Raw genomic sequence first — 15,953 nt, 5'->3', positions numbered from 1 at the left:
TGGTGAAAATACAAGTGAAACGTAAAGAACAGTTGCATCCGTTACGTCACCGGTGTTTGAACCACTGGTACCTGAATGCTATACAAGGACTGATTGAGTTGAAAGTGTTCCATTGGACAGACATTGATCAACGACCCCCTGGTTTTAAAAAGGAATGGTTAGGTATGGATAATTCTATCTACTACATTGTAAACGTACTGGACCAATTCCAGAGGAAGAGTTAACGAATTACCAACATCTTTTACGCAATGTCGACTTAGTGAAAGAGGAAACTTCTGAACTAATTGTAACGTGTAGATTAGTGTTTAAACGATTTAGATTCGACAATGAATTAAAACCATGTCTGTGCAAACAGTACATGTCTTGTGTCAGACAAAAGAGGATTTAGCATGACCTATACATGGATACTTTACAAGAGAACATTCGTGCTTTGCCTGTGGAATTGAGAGAAAGGATTTACCGAGAGCTGGTGAAAATACAAGTCAAACGTAAAGAACAGTTGCATCCGTTACGTCACCAGATGTTTAACCACTGGTACCTGAATGGTATAAGAGAACTGATTCGTCAGAAATTGTTTCAGTGGTCAGACCTTGTTCAATACTTCCAGTCCCCCGATGATCGACGTGTTGATCATTTTGGTTACTTCGAGATTCACCTACAGCAATACATTGAGGAAGACAAAGTAAAGGATTACCGACATATTTTACGTGGAATCTACTTAGCGGAAGAGGAAACTTCTAAACGAAGTCTGACGTTTCGGTTACAGTATGCAACATTTAAATTTCCCACTGGAAAACAAAGATCTCTGGCTAGAAAGTACGTGTATTGTTTCCGAAACAAAGAGACTATAAAAACAGGCTGCCATGCCACGACTTTTATCACATGTAATCCAACAGATTCCATGGAAGGAACTCAATGACCATATTCAAACCGTGGATCATTACCATCGATTATTACAAGAACTGTACCCATTCAATTTGGGTCGACAAGTGGTGTGTGTCTTAGTGACTTGTTTTCTGGGATTTCGTTTACCAGCCAATTCCTTGTGGACTCTTTACGAACAGTATTTACCACCCTATTCAACATGAAAGTGGTGCCTTTAAATGTTCACGAGAGACTCCTTTTGCTCAAAGCCTTACGTTTTCATCTGGATACTTCTCGACCTCTACGGGAAAAAAAGATTCGTCAACTTTTAGCTACCCAAGACGTGTATGACGATGTGTGTGTAGCTTGTGACTTACACCCCCATTGGAAAGATGTCCGTGCCTGGAAAAAATGTGATTTTGAGACTTCGACCCAAGAAGTGGCCCAGTATGCTCGAGAGTTGTGATCCTTCCTTTCAACGCCCAAAGAAAAAAGTTACTTTTCAACCTGTGTTAGTGACGTTGCCAGAAGAACCTGTCACCCAGGAAAGGACTGTCGTGGACAGACCTGAAAGACCCTTTCGGGAGGACACTTGTGTGACCTTACCCCCTATAGAACTGGTCAGAACTTTACCCAAAACATGTTGTACAGACACTTGTGTTTATTCCACGTTGATGGTTATCATGTGCCTTTTATCGTTGTACTTAAGCCTTTGGCTTTTATGTATTTTTGTCTTTCGTATTCATGTTTAAAACATTCAATAACGTGTTCTGAAAAAAGTATATAAACTCTCGTCTTGTTTGTTTTCGTGTCACAAGTGACATTCCTGACACTATGGCTACTTCTGCTGTCTCTGCTCCCTCTTCCCCCACTGTCAAAGTCATCGACGAACACTTAGATCGTGCCAGTTGGGAGGCTTTTTTTTTCGCCATCCCTTTAACATGCTCATTGCCGGACCTAGCGGTTCAGGCAAGACCGAATTCGTCAAACGTTTGATCGAACATAAACATCATTTGATCGATCGACCACCTCAGCGAATCGTGTGGTGTTACAAAGAGTGGCAATCGGTGTACTGCCTCTTGCGAGAAAGTCAAGGCGATTCCATCGTGTTTGTGGAAGGCATTCCTAAAGAAGACGACGGCATCGTCTCTGACTTCCGTCAAACCCATTTGGTCATTTTTGACGACATGTTAGGAGAAGACGAAGAAGAAATTAAACTGTGGTTCACGCGCAAAGGGCATCATTGTAATGCCAGTGTCGTTTACATCACCCAAAATTTGTTTCAACAAAGTAAAGCCCATCGCACCATCAGTCTCAATGCGCAACGACCCCCGATGATTTGCGATTTCGTACCCACTTGTTTCACCACTGGTGCCAAGACGGAGGGCCTATCCTGTACACGTCTCCGTCCTCGACTTAATTTCACTCCACAAAAAAATCTATAAAAACCTCAGACCCTTTTCGTCTGTCTCACACACATTTTGAACATGACGTCCCTTCAGTCGCATCTTCCCGTCAAATTGATTCGTGCCTTGTATGGCATCAGTCGAGAAAAAAATCCACAAACACGAGCTCGTGTCTTAGAAGCTAGTCTCAAAGAAGTCTTACGATGGTTCACGGTGACGGCACGTCAATTACTCCAAGGAATCATTCAGATTCCTCATCAAACCAAACGCTTTGTTGATCGAAACAAAGTCGCTTTGACCCAACTGGCCGATCCCCGCATCGACACCCAAACCAAAAAACAAATCATTTTGAAACCTGGAGGGAGCGGTACTCTAGGAGGGGTCATCATTCGCTCTCTCTTAAGATGGGATCCTAATGCCCCCAAACTTCTCCCCAAGAAAAAAGTCAAACGAAGCTCCAAGAAGAAGAAGAAAAAGACCAGGTCCCCAAGGAGAACTTCTCCAGTGGCTGGACCCTCCTCTTACCAGACCCCACCCCGGAAAAAGAAAAGAAGCCCCAAGAAAAAGAAACAGAGAAAACGTCCCCAGAAAAAGAAAAGTCCACAAAAGAAAACTAGTCGCAAGAGAGGCACTTCGGCCAGGACGCAACCTTACACTCGCAAACCACGACCTGCCACGGCGGTGACTGCGTCTCCGGCAGCCTCACGTTCATCCACTTCCCCGTTGATGACACCAAAAACTGAAGAGTACTTGGAGACGTTGATCACACCAAGAACTTCTCCGTTGATGACCCCAAGAACTTCCCCAGTGGCAGGACCCTCCAATTTAGTGGCAGTGGCTGCTGCTCACAAAGTACCTGCTCCCAAAATCAAAGTTCAAGAAAGATCGGGCATGTTACAAAGTTTACTTGATTTGTCCAAGCAAGAACTGGCTCGATTTAGTCCGTTGCGTACACCTGCACGACGTGTCATGCCTGTCCTGAAGTTGATACGACATAAAGACAATCAGTGGCGACGCGTTCCAGTATAAAAAAAGGCCTATGACCAAGTAGGGTATCAGTGTTTTGGTGCTCCTGAAGATGTCACCCTCCAGAAAACATCCCTCTTCTAAACAACCCCAAGGAAAGAAAAGGAAAGGACTGCCTCCTCGTTTAGTCAAACATGGGGACATGTTATCTGTCCTGTCCAAAGCTTCTCCACCCCTACGAAAAAAACTCATTCAATCAGCCTCCAAAGAGGTCATCGATACCGTGTGCGAATGCTGTTTGAACGTCTTGAAAGGCACGATCCCTTTGTCCAAACACCAGAAACAATGCTTAGGCAAACATCGTCACGTTCTTCGCCATATGGTTCAAAAGAAAATTCCCATTCGTCAAAAGAAGAAGATGTTGGTTCAACGTGGAGGTATTTTACCCCTCTTGTTAGGCCCCTTACTGAAAGGAGTCTTGGGAACCATGTTGGGAGGACTGGTGGGAGCAAGATAAAAAGGCCCTCGGAAGTCCCAAGATCTCAGAATCGACCCCTGACAACCCCATGGAAGGACGAAAACTAGCTTTAGTGCCTTACAAACGATGGATGGAATACCATCGTTGGCAAGAACAACACACCCTGCATTTACCTCCCAATCCCAATTTGAGCGAGATGTCCCAGTTACAACACGAATTGCAGTCCTTGATGGATCGCCAAGATTTGTCCGAAACAGAAAAATCGCAAAAGTACGGTCAACTCTTGCAACGACTGCAACTCTTTCACCAGAAAGCTTTAGACGAAACAGCTCTACCCACTCTGAAAGATTTTAAGACCTTGATGAAAAGTCCAGCACCATCATCATTGCCACCACCACCACTACTACCATCCCCAGGAGTCACCAGAGATGCTACCCCACGAAGACCTGAGGAAGAAGAGATGCGAGAAGTGTTTCAAACACCGTCAGCAGCTCCCATTTCGAGTAAGATTGCAGCATCCTTGTTGACCCCGTCCCCAACACCCCAACGAGAAGAAATGAAAGCTTGGGTTAAAAAGATGATGTCCACTCCTTCTTCGACAGAAGTGAAAAAAAAAGAAGGGAAACCAGAAGTGAGAAAAGAAAAGAAGACCAAAGCCATTCCATTGCCACCTCCACCACCACTACCTTCGACTTCTACTCCCGTAGCCCATCGGACACGTAAATCCGTTTCCAAACCACCCTTTCGTCCCACCCAAAGTAGCATCACCGAAGAGTGGGTGACTTATTAACACACCAAAAACAAAAATGGAGGTGTTAGCCAGCATTTACTACGATCCCTCCCATCCTGCAGGTTACGCAGGAGTTCAAAAATTGTATCGTGCTGCCAAAATTCGACTGAAAAGTCTCCGTTTACCTCAAGTGCAACGATGGTTACAAGAACAAACTACCTACAATTTACACAAACCCATTCGACGCAAGTTTGCCAGAACTCGCACCCGAGTCGAAGGCATCGATCATCAATGGCAAGCCGATTTAGCCGATGTCTCTCATTTGGCCAGCTACAGTCGTGGCTACAGATATTTGTTTTATGTCATCGACGTCTTTTCCAAATTTGCCTGGGTCGTGCCCTTGACTTCCAAATCAAGCAGCGAGTTAGTGCGAGCCCTGCAACGGGTGTTGAAACAAGGCGGTCGTCACCCTCTTCGATGGCAAACGGACAAAGGTACCGAATTTCTGAACCAAGCTTTCCAAAAAGAATTAAAGAAACGTGACATTCATTTTTTTACCACCGAGAATCCCGAAACCAAAGCCAGCATCGTGGAACGTTTTCAACGCACTTTGAAAGAACGCATGTGGAAATATTTTACGCATCACCACACTCTGAAGTACATCGACATCTTACCGCACCTGGTGCAAGCGTACAACCAATCTTACCATCGAAGCATTGGACGTGCCGCGCAAGAAGTGACTCCCGAGAACGAAGTGTTGGTGTTTGAGCGTCTGTTTGGTACGTCCCCGACGAGGGCTGTCCCCAAGAAAAGTGGAGAGTTGACCGTAGGAGATTGGGTGGGCAATGGCAAAACCAAACGCACTTTCGACAAAGGTTACTTACCTAACTGGACGACCGAATTGTTTCGTGTCACTGGACGGGTGCATGGTCGTCATCCTACCGTCAATAAATTGGAAGACATGAACGGAGAAGTGCTCAAAGGAACGTTTTATTTGCCCGTGTTACAACGTGTCTCCAAAAAAGAAGACGACGTGTACGACATCGAAAGCATTCTCGAACGCAGAACCCGTAAAGTAGGCAAACGACGTGTCAAAGAAGTCAAAGTACGTTGGAGAGGATATCCACCCAGTTTTGATTCTTGGATCGACGCTTCGCAAGTCATCGACTATAAAAAGAAGTGACCATCATGCCCTTTCACACAGACGCAGCTACTACGGCTACCACTCCTTCATCTAGTTCTTCTCTGCAAGATTTACAAAAACAACCCTTGTGGGTGTGGTGTGGAGAACGTGTACCTAAAACGCAAATCGTCTTTTTCTGCCAAATCTTCGTGGTATATTGTGTCATCGGGGCAGCCATCGCTAATCTGAGTTTGCAACAAGGAGACAAACAATTGTGGACCATTTTATTGAGCAGTTGCATCGGTTACCTGCTTCCCAATCCCTTCCTGAAATTCTCCTCGAACGGGAACCAGGGGAACCTTGTGTCCAGTGCCAGTGTCAGTCACCACTCCAATAACAACAACAACAACCCCATTTTGGGCGGAGACACACCTCTGACGTCCAGTAACCCCTCGGACAGCCACAGAACTCTGGAATTATGAGTCACCAAAACTAATTTTACTTAACCTTACCCAGTGACAGTTCCATGGAGGTGTTTCCCCACAACACGTTGTGCTGTTACACGGCCAAATTAGTTCAAGCCATCCCATTAGATCACGAAACCCATTGGGACGTGGCTTTGGTAGAAATGATTCACCCTACACAAATCCAAAACATCACTGAAAAGCAAAACACTTTTGAGGTCGAAATCCTGAACCAACAATTGCCAGAAACCATGAATGAAATCGGGTTTTCAGGCGACGTAAAACCAGCCAACAATCCAGCCTTCAGTCTCTACATCTTGAAAATTCCGGCAGGGTTTTATTTTAGTGGCCATCATTTGGTGGATACCATTGCTTCCAGGTTCGAGTTAGCCTTTGGCAAAGCCCTGAACAGAATCAAAAAAAGTGTCACCCTGGAGTACCATAAAGTGGCTCGTCGCTTCTTGATGAAATTTCAGGATACCCAAACGTTGTTCATCAGTTTTAATCGTGACTTGTTTGATATTTTAGGTGGAGACACAAAAATGGCTCCAAATTTTAAACCGAAGATCAACAGCAATATGGAATTTTACAAGTTTTTTCGATTCCCTGTAGAGCTGAACCAAGGACTGAATTTGATGTTTGTGTTTTCCGATGTGGTGGAGTATAACGTGGTGGGACACACCTCCGTGCCGTTACTGCGTGTCATTCCTTTCAAAGTGGATAGTGCCACGACCAGTGACCAGGAAGGTGGAAACACCTATCACGTCCACCGCGAATTTGTACATCCTCACTATTTGCCCGTCAGTAAGTCGTATTTGGACAGTGTCAACATTGCTATAAAAGGAGATCTGTGACAAAATATTACATTCACCAAAGGGAAAGTCACGGTGAAACTCCATTTTAGAAAACGGTTCTCTCACGATTCGTAATTCATGTATCCAGTGTACCGAGGGGTTGCTCGACAGCGAGGACACGGTTTAGGAGATGTGCTAAAATCGGCCTTTCGTTCGGTGGCCCCAGTCTTGAAACCGATGGTGACACGAGGATTGCACGCCTTGAAAGATGCCGCACTGACGCAAGGCAAAGAATTTCTCCAAAATGTCATCATCGACAAACAAAATCCCAAAGAAGCCTTCATGAGTGCAGGCAAAAATGACTTGCTGGAAACGGGCAAAGACCTTTTGGGCCGACGAGAAACACCTATAAATGCCCTGCACGCTACAGAGTCAGGCATTCAGCAAGGACAAGGCAGAAAGAGACGACGAAGAAAACACCCTTTCACCAGACTTCACACGTCTAAAGCTAGAAAGACAAAGAAAAGAAGAACCGTTCGAGATTTAGACGTTTTCGATTATTGAGAAAGAGAAAAAAATAATGCACCGAGAATCTTGCGCTTGTTCCAAGTCGGAACTGGATCTGTTTGCCATGCCACCCACCATGATGACCATGCAAGAATCCCAGTGGGTGGAATTTCATCCCGTCTCCTCATTGACCGATTCCGCTCCCATCGAGTTTGAAATCAAAGGACAGCCCGAAGATTACATCGATCTGAATAGCAGTTACTTGTACCTGAAAGTCAAAGTTCTAGATAAACAGGAGGTGATATAGACACTGAAGCAGTAGCTCCCGTCAACAATTTCATGCATTCCTTGTTTAGTGGAGTGGACTTGTACTTGAATAACAAACTAGTCAGTAGCAGCATGGATACTTACCCTTATCGTGCCTACCTGGAAAATCTCTTGACGTACGGAATAGATGCCAAGAACACTCATCTCAATGCCTGTGTGGTATTGGAAGCTGACGATGCAGGCCAGTTTGAATTATTGGAAACTGATACAACTGATAAAAAGAAAGAATACAATGATGGATTTGTAGAACGAAGAAACAAAATCAAAGATGGACAGAGTTTAGAACTGATGGATCGTTTGCATTTGGACATGTGGTTGCAAGAAAAGTATTTGCTGAACGGGTGGATGTCCGCCTGAGACTGAATCGTAGCAGTAGCGCTTTCCATTTAATGGCTAGTGCTGACGATTACAAAACCAAAATCCAAGAAGCCAGACTCTACGTACGCCGTGTGGAAGTGTTACCTAAAGTGGGAAACGACATCAGTCAGACGTTGAGCAGAACGACCGACAAGTATCCCATACGACGCGTGGAAGTGAAAACCTTCATCATTCCCAAGGGACAGCGATCCATGATCGAAGATCATCTGTTCCAAGGACAGTTACCCAAACTTTTGATCGTTGGTGTCGTCGAGAATACAGCCTTCAACGGAGCTGCCGATAAAAATCCTTTCTACTTTCAACACTTTGGTGTGTCCAAGATCGAAGTCAGTCGCGATGGCAAAACCTTGTGTACCCGACCTTTCGAACCCGACTTTGACAAGAAGAATTACTTGAGGTCGTACTTGTCCTTGTACGAAGCTACCGGACAGTTAGGAACCAACACCAGTCATGGCATATCGTACGAAGATTATGCAGGAAGCTACGCTTTGTGGGTTTTCGATTTCACTCCAGACCAAGGCAGCGACGAGGGACATTTCCACCCTATAAAATCCGACCAGATTCGTGTGGAAATTCAGTTTGCAAAACGAGACCCTGATGAAACGGTGAACGTCATCCTGTATGCAGAATTCGATAATACGATAGAAATCAACAGTTTGAGAGAAGTCATTCTAGATTATTAGAAGCCATGGAAGACTGTTATCCCTCTTTACCTAGTGGAGAAACTTTGGAGATGGAATGTGAGGAGACCGTGGAAGAAGAAGTTATCATGATGAAGTCGAGATGGCCAGAACAAGAAGCCCATTTAGTCTCCTGTTTTGCCAAACACTTGGTGGAAATAATGACGGAATTGATCAAAAAAGAGTGCTATGGATGTCAAAACGATCATCCCAGTCAAATTCAACACGATAAATGCCTGATGCTGAGTCAAGAAGAAAAATTGGACGAGTATCTGGACGAAGCTTGGAGTCTCATCTCGGACGAAGTCGTGTTGCATCAGTGGTACAAAGACTTGCGTGAACATTCTTGTCCACCATTAACCACTCAAGAGATCCATCGTATCGAAGCTCTCCTAAATCAGAGTGGGGAGACGAAACGAAGAAACGGTTATTTGTCAGACATTTTCAAGCAAAAAGTCAGGATCGAATTGATGACTTATTATTACCTGTGAAGAAGAAAAAAACAAAACATGGATACCTGGGAACTTTATTACCTTTTGAACCACAGTTCGTATACGTCTTCTTGGAATCCTGTCGTCTGAGCTAAAGATAAACTCCCTCATCGCAAACCTCAAGACCATCTAGCTTATGTCATCAACACGGACGACAGTCATCTCCCAGGAACCCACTGGGTAGCCGTCTACTTTCCTCAAGAAGGATGTGTGGAATATTTCGATTCGTACGGATTGCCCCCTTTGGAAGACGATATCATTGACTTTATGAGAAGAAATGCTCAGACCACCCGATTCAATAATGTGAAATTACAAGGCACATATTCCTTGGTGTGTGGACAATATTGTGTGTATTTTCTGCATCATCGCAGCCTGGGCTATTCCTTAGAACATTTAGTGACTCATTTTGATCCTCGTTCGTCTTCTAGAAACGATGTGAAAGTAGATCAATGGTTTTGTGACCATTATGCTTATCTTTTGTCTCAAAATAGGAAACGTAGTGTCCATCAATGGCCTAATGACTTCCAACAGTGGAAATCACAATTTCATTCACAACGTTGTCAGCCCTGTTTAAAGTAGAGTGTGAATTGAAAAAAATGTTTGTCATGTGAAAAAATGTTTGATGTTATATTGTTGGATTATTGTTAAAAAATGTTAGAGTTGTTGGTTAGTATTAAGTGATTTGGAATAAAAAATGTTGTGTTTTGAAAAAAAATGCCTTTGTCTTTTGTTTGGCTATAAGAATGTTGATTCATGCTCTTTGATTTCTTACTATCCCTCTCATGATACTTATTGAACGGTTCGGCTCGAAAACCGTGTGGGGATGTTTTCCTTCACGTCCGCGCTTTGACTTTAAGAACCGGGGTAGTTTCCAGTCTAACCATCCATTGTCGATTCATCCTCCTACGAAGATGTGCTCCAAACTAGCTAATCTAAACGAAGCCTACGTGAATTTGCATAGGGTCAGACACAGTCTGATACCGAAGCCAGAAGAGATAGAGAATGTGAGAATGCTAAAAGTCACTGAAGACCTGATAGAAGAGCTCTTCAGAGAAGAAGTGAACAGGGAGAAAGAAGAATGGACAGAGAAGTACAGACTTCAGAGACAGCAGCAGCAGCAACAACAGCAGCAGCAGCAGGAACCTGAACCTGACAGAGGCTTTGTCGATTGTCGTATCGATACCAAAGAGTTCTTCTTCTCTTTCCGAAGAAGCAGACCTATCGCCAGAAAGTCTATCCTCAGAGGACGTCGCATTCTTAGAAACTAAAAGATTGCCATAGCAAACAAAAAACAGCCCTTTTCAGGGCTACCCAATACTCTAGAAAAGAAATAACAATTGATTTGCCAATGTGTGTATGTAGAGTAGTGTGAATGTAAACACTGACTCTTTTTTATAGTGTGAGTGTATGTGTTTGTGTATAGGATTGTGTGTTTGTAAGTGCTCACGTACGTTGGTGTGGATAGTAGATTAAGATCGTGTTTTTTTTGCTGTTTGAGATGTGGTGAGAGTAGATTTGGGGTTTGATTGGATTGCTTTGCGTATGTGAATAGTATATCGAAGTGATTAACGAAATTTTTTTTAGAATAGTGATGGGCAGTATAAAAAAGTGAGTGAGTGTTTCTTTTAGGTCCGCGCGTTGTTTGGTGATGATCTAGGTAATATCAGTTTTGTTTTATGGATGTTTTCCATCACGTCCGCGCTTTTACTATAAATTGAAAATCACTGGGCAGTCTAGCTACCCTGTTCATTCGTTGACAAGACAATGAATACCAGAATTGTGAAACTGCTAGAACTCCAGATGCACCTGGAATATGCCAGGCGCATAGTAAATGAACTGGCCGCGGAGGCCATAGTAGAAGAGGCAAGGATAAAGAAAGAAGAGGAGGAGAGAAGACAAAAGGAAGAGGTGGAAAAGAAAATAGGAGAGAGGATGGCTTACAAGATACCAGAGACAGAGAATTGGGGTGATGAAGCTAATCATCCTCCCTCTGCGCTCCCAGTCAAACGAGTCAACTGGAAAGATTGGAGTAGAAGATGTGTGTGTGGTGCCAGGCCAGGAAGGTGCCAGCATTAACCAGGTGTCCTGGAGTTAAAAAACAAACAGTCCTTTTCAGGGCTACCCAAACCTTTAGAAAAGAAATAGTAATCAATTTGCCAATGTGTGTGTATGTAGAGTAGCGTGAATATAAACACTGACTCTTTTTATTTGTGTGAGTGTGTGTTTTGTGTGTGTGTGTGTGTGTGTGTATGTGTGTAAGAGCTCACGTAGGTTAGTGTGGATAGTAGATTTGGGTTTAATTTTAATGCTTTGCGTGTGTAAATAGTAGATTAGGGGTTTGTTTATTGATGCTTCACGTATGTGGATAGTAGATCATATGAAATGAGAAAAGTAGGGGATGTTTTCCTTCACGTCCGCACGTTTTAAGTGATGATCTAGGTAATATCAATTTTGTTTTAGGGGGGATGTTTTCCATCACGTCCGCGCTTTAACTATAAAGCTAACAGTGTTAGCCATTAGAACCCATTCCACGGAATAAAGACAAAGAAAATGGTGGTAGCAACAGCGTTACTGAATCATTTGATAGGCATTTATTATTGGATAGTAGATGTTACGTTTGTCATGGAAAAAATAGAGAAAGAATTCAAATTAGAAAAGTGTCTCGACTGTTTTAATAATTTGAAGGAAGCAAAGGAGATAGTAACAGGAATGATGGAAGAAGAGGAAAAGAGACTGACAGGATTGATTGACCCGCCTTATGTAAGAGTGGGAAATTTAAAGGAAGCACTTGAAAATGCCATCGAAGTCAGGTGCTTCTTAGAAAAGATATTGAATTGGACGGAGTGGCGGTACGTAAAATGGGGGTTGGACCAGCTGACAAAAGCGAAGAAGTAATGAGGAAAGTGATGACGGAAGAGGTAAAGAACATCAAAGAAAAGTGGACTAAGGAAAGAAAAGAAGAAGAAAATAGAAAGAGAAAAGAAAGCTTTGAGAAACTCAACAATAACTGGATACGAATACAGGAGAAATTCCGAGCGATAGGTCATCCTGACTGGATGCCTGAATCAGAAATGAAGAAGAAGAAGAAAGGAATAATGGCAAAAGTTAGAAGATGGCTACAGAAGTGGAGGAAATAAAAGAAGAAGATGATGATGAAACCAAAGGCCCTTTGCAGGGCCACTCATAGGTCTCGAAAAGAGAATGACTTTCCATTGCCTACCCCTTTTTATTTTTTATTTTTTAATTTTTAAAAAAATAAAAAATCCCATGTTTCAATTGCCTTTGTCCCTAGAATGGATATTTTTTCTCCCATTGTTCAATTGCCTTTGTCCCTAGAATGGATATTTTCTTTCTCCCATGTTAAATTCCCTTGTCCCCAGAGTGGATGCCTTTTTTTTCCCATGTTAAATTTATATAGTCCCAGAGTGGATATTGCTTCCCATGTTAAATTTACGTAGTCCCCAGTGTGGATATTGCCTTTTTAACATGGAACTCCCCTAGTCCCTAGACCGTCCCACCTTACTACTATCGTGGCCTGTGCAGTTTGTTATGAGCAATCAATAGAACAAACAGTAAAGACCCTGATCTGCACGCGATTTATGTTACAGCATTCAGGATATTTGTTGTTTGCAGTTTGACTCGATTTATTAGTGAGCAAAAATGGCATGCAATATGACAACATGCATACTTTTAACTCTTAAATTTGTTCCATATTTGTGCGCGTAGACTTTGTTAATTAAAAATCAATAAAACGGCAACAACAAAAAAGAAACAACAAATTAAAACACACCAACAATATATATCACGCTGCTAAATTCTCATTTCCTCACTGTCCATATGCATAATATTTGCTCTACATAATGACTGGCGGTTTAGGGGCTGATATCGCCTATTCATTAAAACCGGCAAAAATCTGCAGTCAGGCATGTCTGTATGCATCGGTGTATATTTCGTACACTTACTTTCGTGGCTTTTTAGCCATTGTCTGCTGAAGGGTTCTTTTGACGATATGAACATAATATGTCAGGATCAAATCCTATGTTTGGCGACTTGTAAATCCACGTGGAATAGCTGAACTTCTGGACATTGTGAATATCGGGCTAGATATGGCTATTACCAACGTAGATGTCTAACTGTACGGAGGGGGTTAATTTATTGAACTAGTACCATGCTTACTGGGAGTGCGAGAACACTCATAAAGTTTGGAATAATACTATCTCGTGTGTGCGTACTAGCAGTAGTGTAGTGCTAAATAAAGATGTGAGAGAACGTAATACAGAAGTAAAGGAACGCATGTTGCTGAGATGCTGGCTAGGGAGGCAATGGCGAGCTCAGAAACGTAAGGGAAGGCGCAAGGATGTTGCTTCTCAAGAACTCTTGGATCCAAAGGTAACAATAAAATGCCAAGCACTTAAATTATAACGTAATAATATCTTCTGTAACGAATCTGAGCATGCGCAGCAAACAAAATCTTCTGCGCATCGAAAATAGTGACACAAACTATAACTTGTAAAATGATGACAGATAAAATATAATGGCGATGGCAAGATGGTTGGAACAATAGGTATAACAAAATAAGTGAACTTTGTATAAAAGTAAAAATTAGATATTTATACTTCTACATATTCCCATTTTGCTAAACTTACTCTTGAAGATCTGCTAAACTTTACAAGGTGAATCTAGGACTATTTTACAAAAACAGGTATATAAATTATGGAAAACAAAGTGTACTTTAAAACATGGTGACTCAGTATGCGAAGTAACTCTTTTCGAACCAGAAACAGGCAATCGAAATTAAAATAATTCTGAAATTTTTTAATTGTTGCAAATATTTGTAAATAATAGTATTTGGTTTAGACGAGTAAACTGCTCATTCTTGACAACGCCTAAAGACAAATTTTCAGGCGTAAACTATTTTCGTGAGGTTTTCCTACTGCTTTATATAACAGACAAAGGCCTGTCTTTAAGAACATTTGATAAGATCGTGATCGTACAGCTGCTTACACAAGTATATCTGAACTGTGAGAACAAATTAAATGGAACACAAAAAACAATGCATATTTCCTCAATATACAACTAAATCGAGAAAGTTAACAAAGGGAGATGAGGTACAAGACGCTTTCAAAAGAAATCTTCTAAAGCCCGACAAAAAATACAGTTTGAGAAGGATAAAATCCCCCCCCCCCCAGCATATAGGCCATAAAGCATCTGAAATGGCAAGGTTTAACTAAACTGTGGAGATTATAACGTGGAAACATATTACTCATGATGAAAACAGGGCAGGATTGACAATTTACCAAAATTAAGTTGTGGATACAATAATGCTCATCAAACAAAATCATACACGATTCTTCATTCTGTACACTCAGTCGCTCTCAAGTGTCATAGATCATCATCCAGTGTCTCACCAGTTTTACTGATGACACCCAAATAAACAAATCTAGGCACCCAACTGAAGTTAATGCTACCATCCAAGGTGTAGAGAAGTGCATTTCTGATGTGAAATCATGGATGATATGTAACAAGCTGCAGATGAATGATGATAAAACTGAGGCCAGTCTGATCACAACACAAAGACTTTCTCGTTCACATCCTTTACCTCAAACACTAAATATCAGCAACACCAACATTAAATTCACACAATCAGTACGAAACCTTGGTGTTACTCTGGACAGTACTCTCACATTGTACCAACATGTCATGAACATATGCAAGGCTGCATATCTTGAGCTGAGACGCATCAGCTTAATTCGCAAATATCTTTCAGTTGATGCTACTAAAACACTTGCGTGTTCATTAGTACTTTCAAGACTAGACTATTGTAACTCAATTATGTCTGGTTCATCTCAGTATCTACTCCAGAAACTTCAAAAAGTTCAAAACACTGCTGCTCGGCTCATACTTAGAGTACCACGATCAGAACACACCTCCCCGCTGCTCTGTACCTTACACTGGCTATCCATTCCATCCAGAATCAAACACAAAATTTGTTCTCTGTGCTACGTTTCACTGTCGGACTCTAGTCCAACATACCTATCCGACCTCACCCATGTGTACACACCAGCAAGATACTTACGCTCCTCTTCTGACAACCGTATACTCATTATTCCCACTACGAAAACAAGGTCATTTGGACAGCGTTCTTTTGCATACCAGGGTAATGAATTGCCCACTGAACTTAGACACAAAGACACAGTGATCACTTTCAAGAGGGCTCTCAAAACTCACTTATTTCGACTGCAAGAACAAACTTAAAGGCCTAATAATGTTTCCTACCTTAAACATGGTTCTTATTTCTATATGAAATTTAACCGATTGTTCTTGGACCTGTATGAGGCATTGGCGTAAGCTTAACCATGTCTAGGGAAAGCGAATACTTTAAAATGTACATGTACAAAGAAATCTACCAAATATGATAGAGACGGACTATTTTGATTCCTATGGATTGCTTGTTCTGGATGAGAATACCATTATGAGAAGAAATATAGCTGTATACAAACACTTCAATGATGCGCGATTACCAGGGGAATATAACAGTACAGGGTTAACGAATTCGTAACATTTGTCAGCAACTGACTTAACACTAACCATAATACATGTGACTGACTGATTTGGGCCGCATTGTTTAGTGATACTCTTAAAAGTAGGATACACAAAATTTATTTTTAAAAGCTCCACCTTATTTGGCTAAGGATAAACCAATGGGCATTTTAAACACAGGGTTTCAGCTTGTTGTTATAAACCC

This window comes from Sinohyriopsis cumingii, chromosome 1, assembly GCF_028554795.1.
Source record: "Sinohyriopsis cumingii isolate HCF-2022 chromosome 1, ASM2855479v2, whole genome shotgun sequence".
Classification (NCBI taxonomy): domain Eukaryota; kingdom Metazoa; phylum Mollusca; class Bivalvia; order Unionida; family Unionidae; genus Sinohyriopsis; species Sinohyriopsis cumingii.
The sequence above is the reverse complement of the archived record's forward strand: the minus strand, read 5'-3'. Positions refer to the sequence as shown.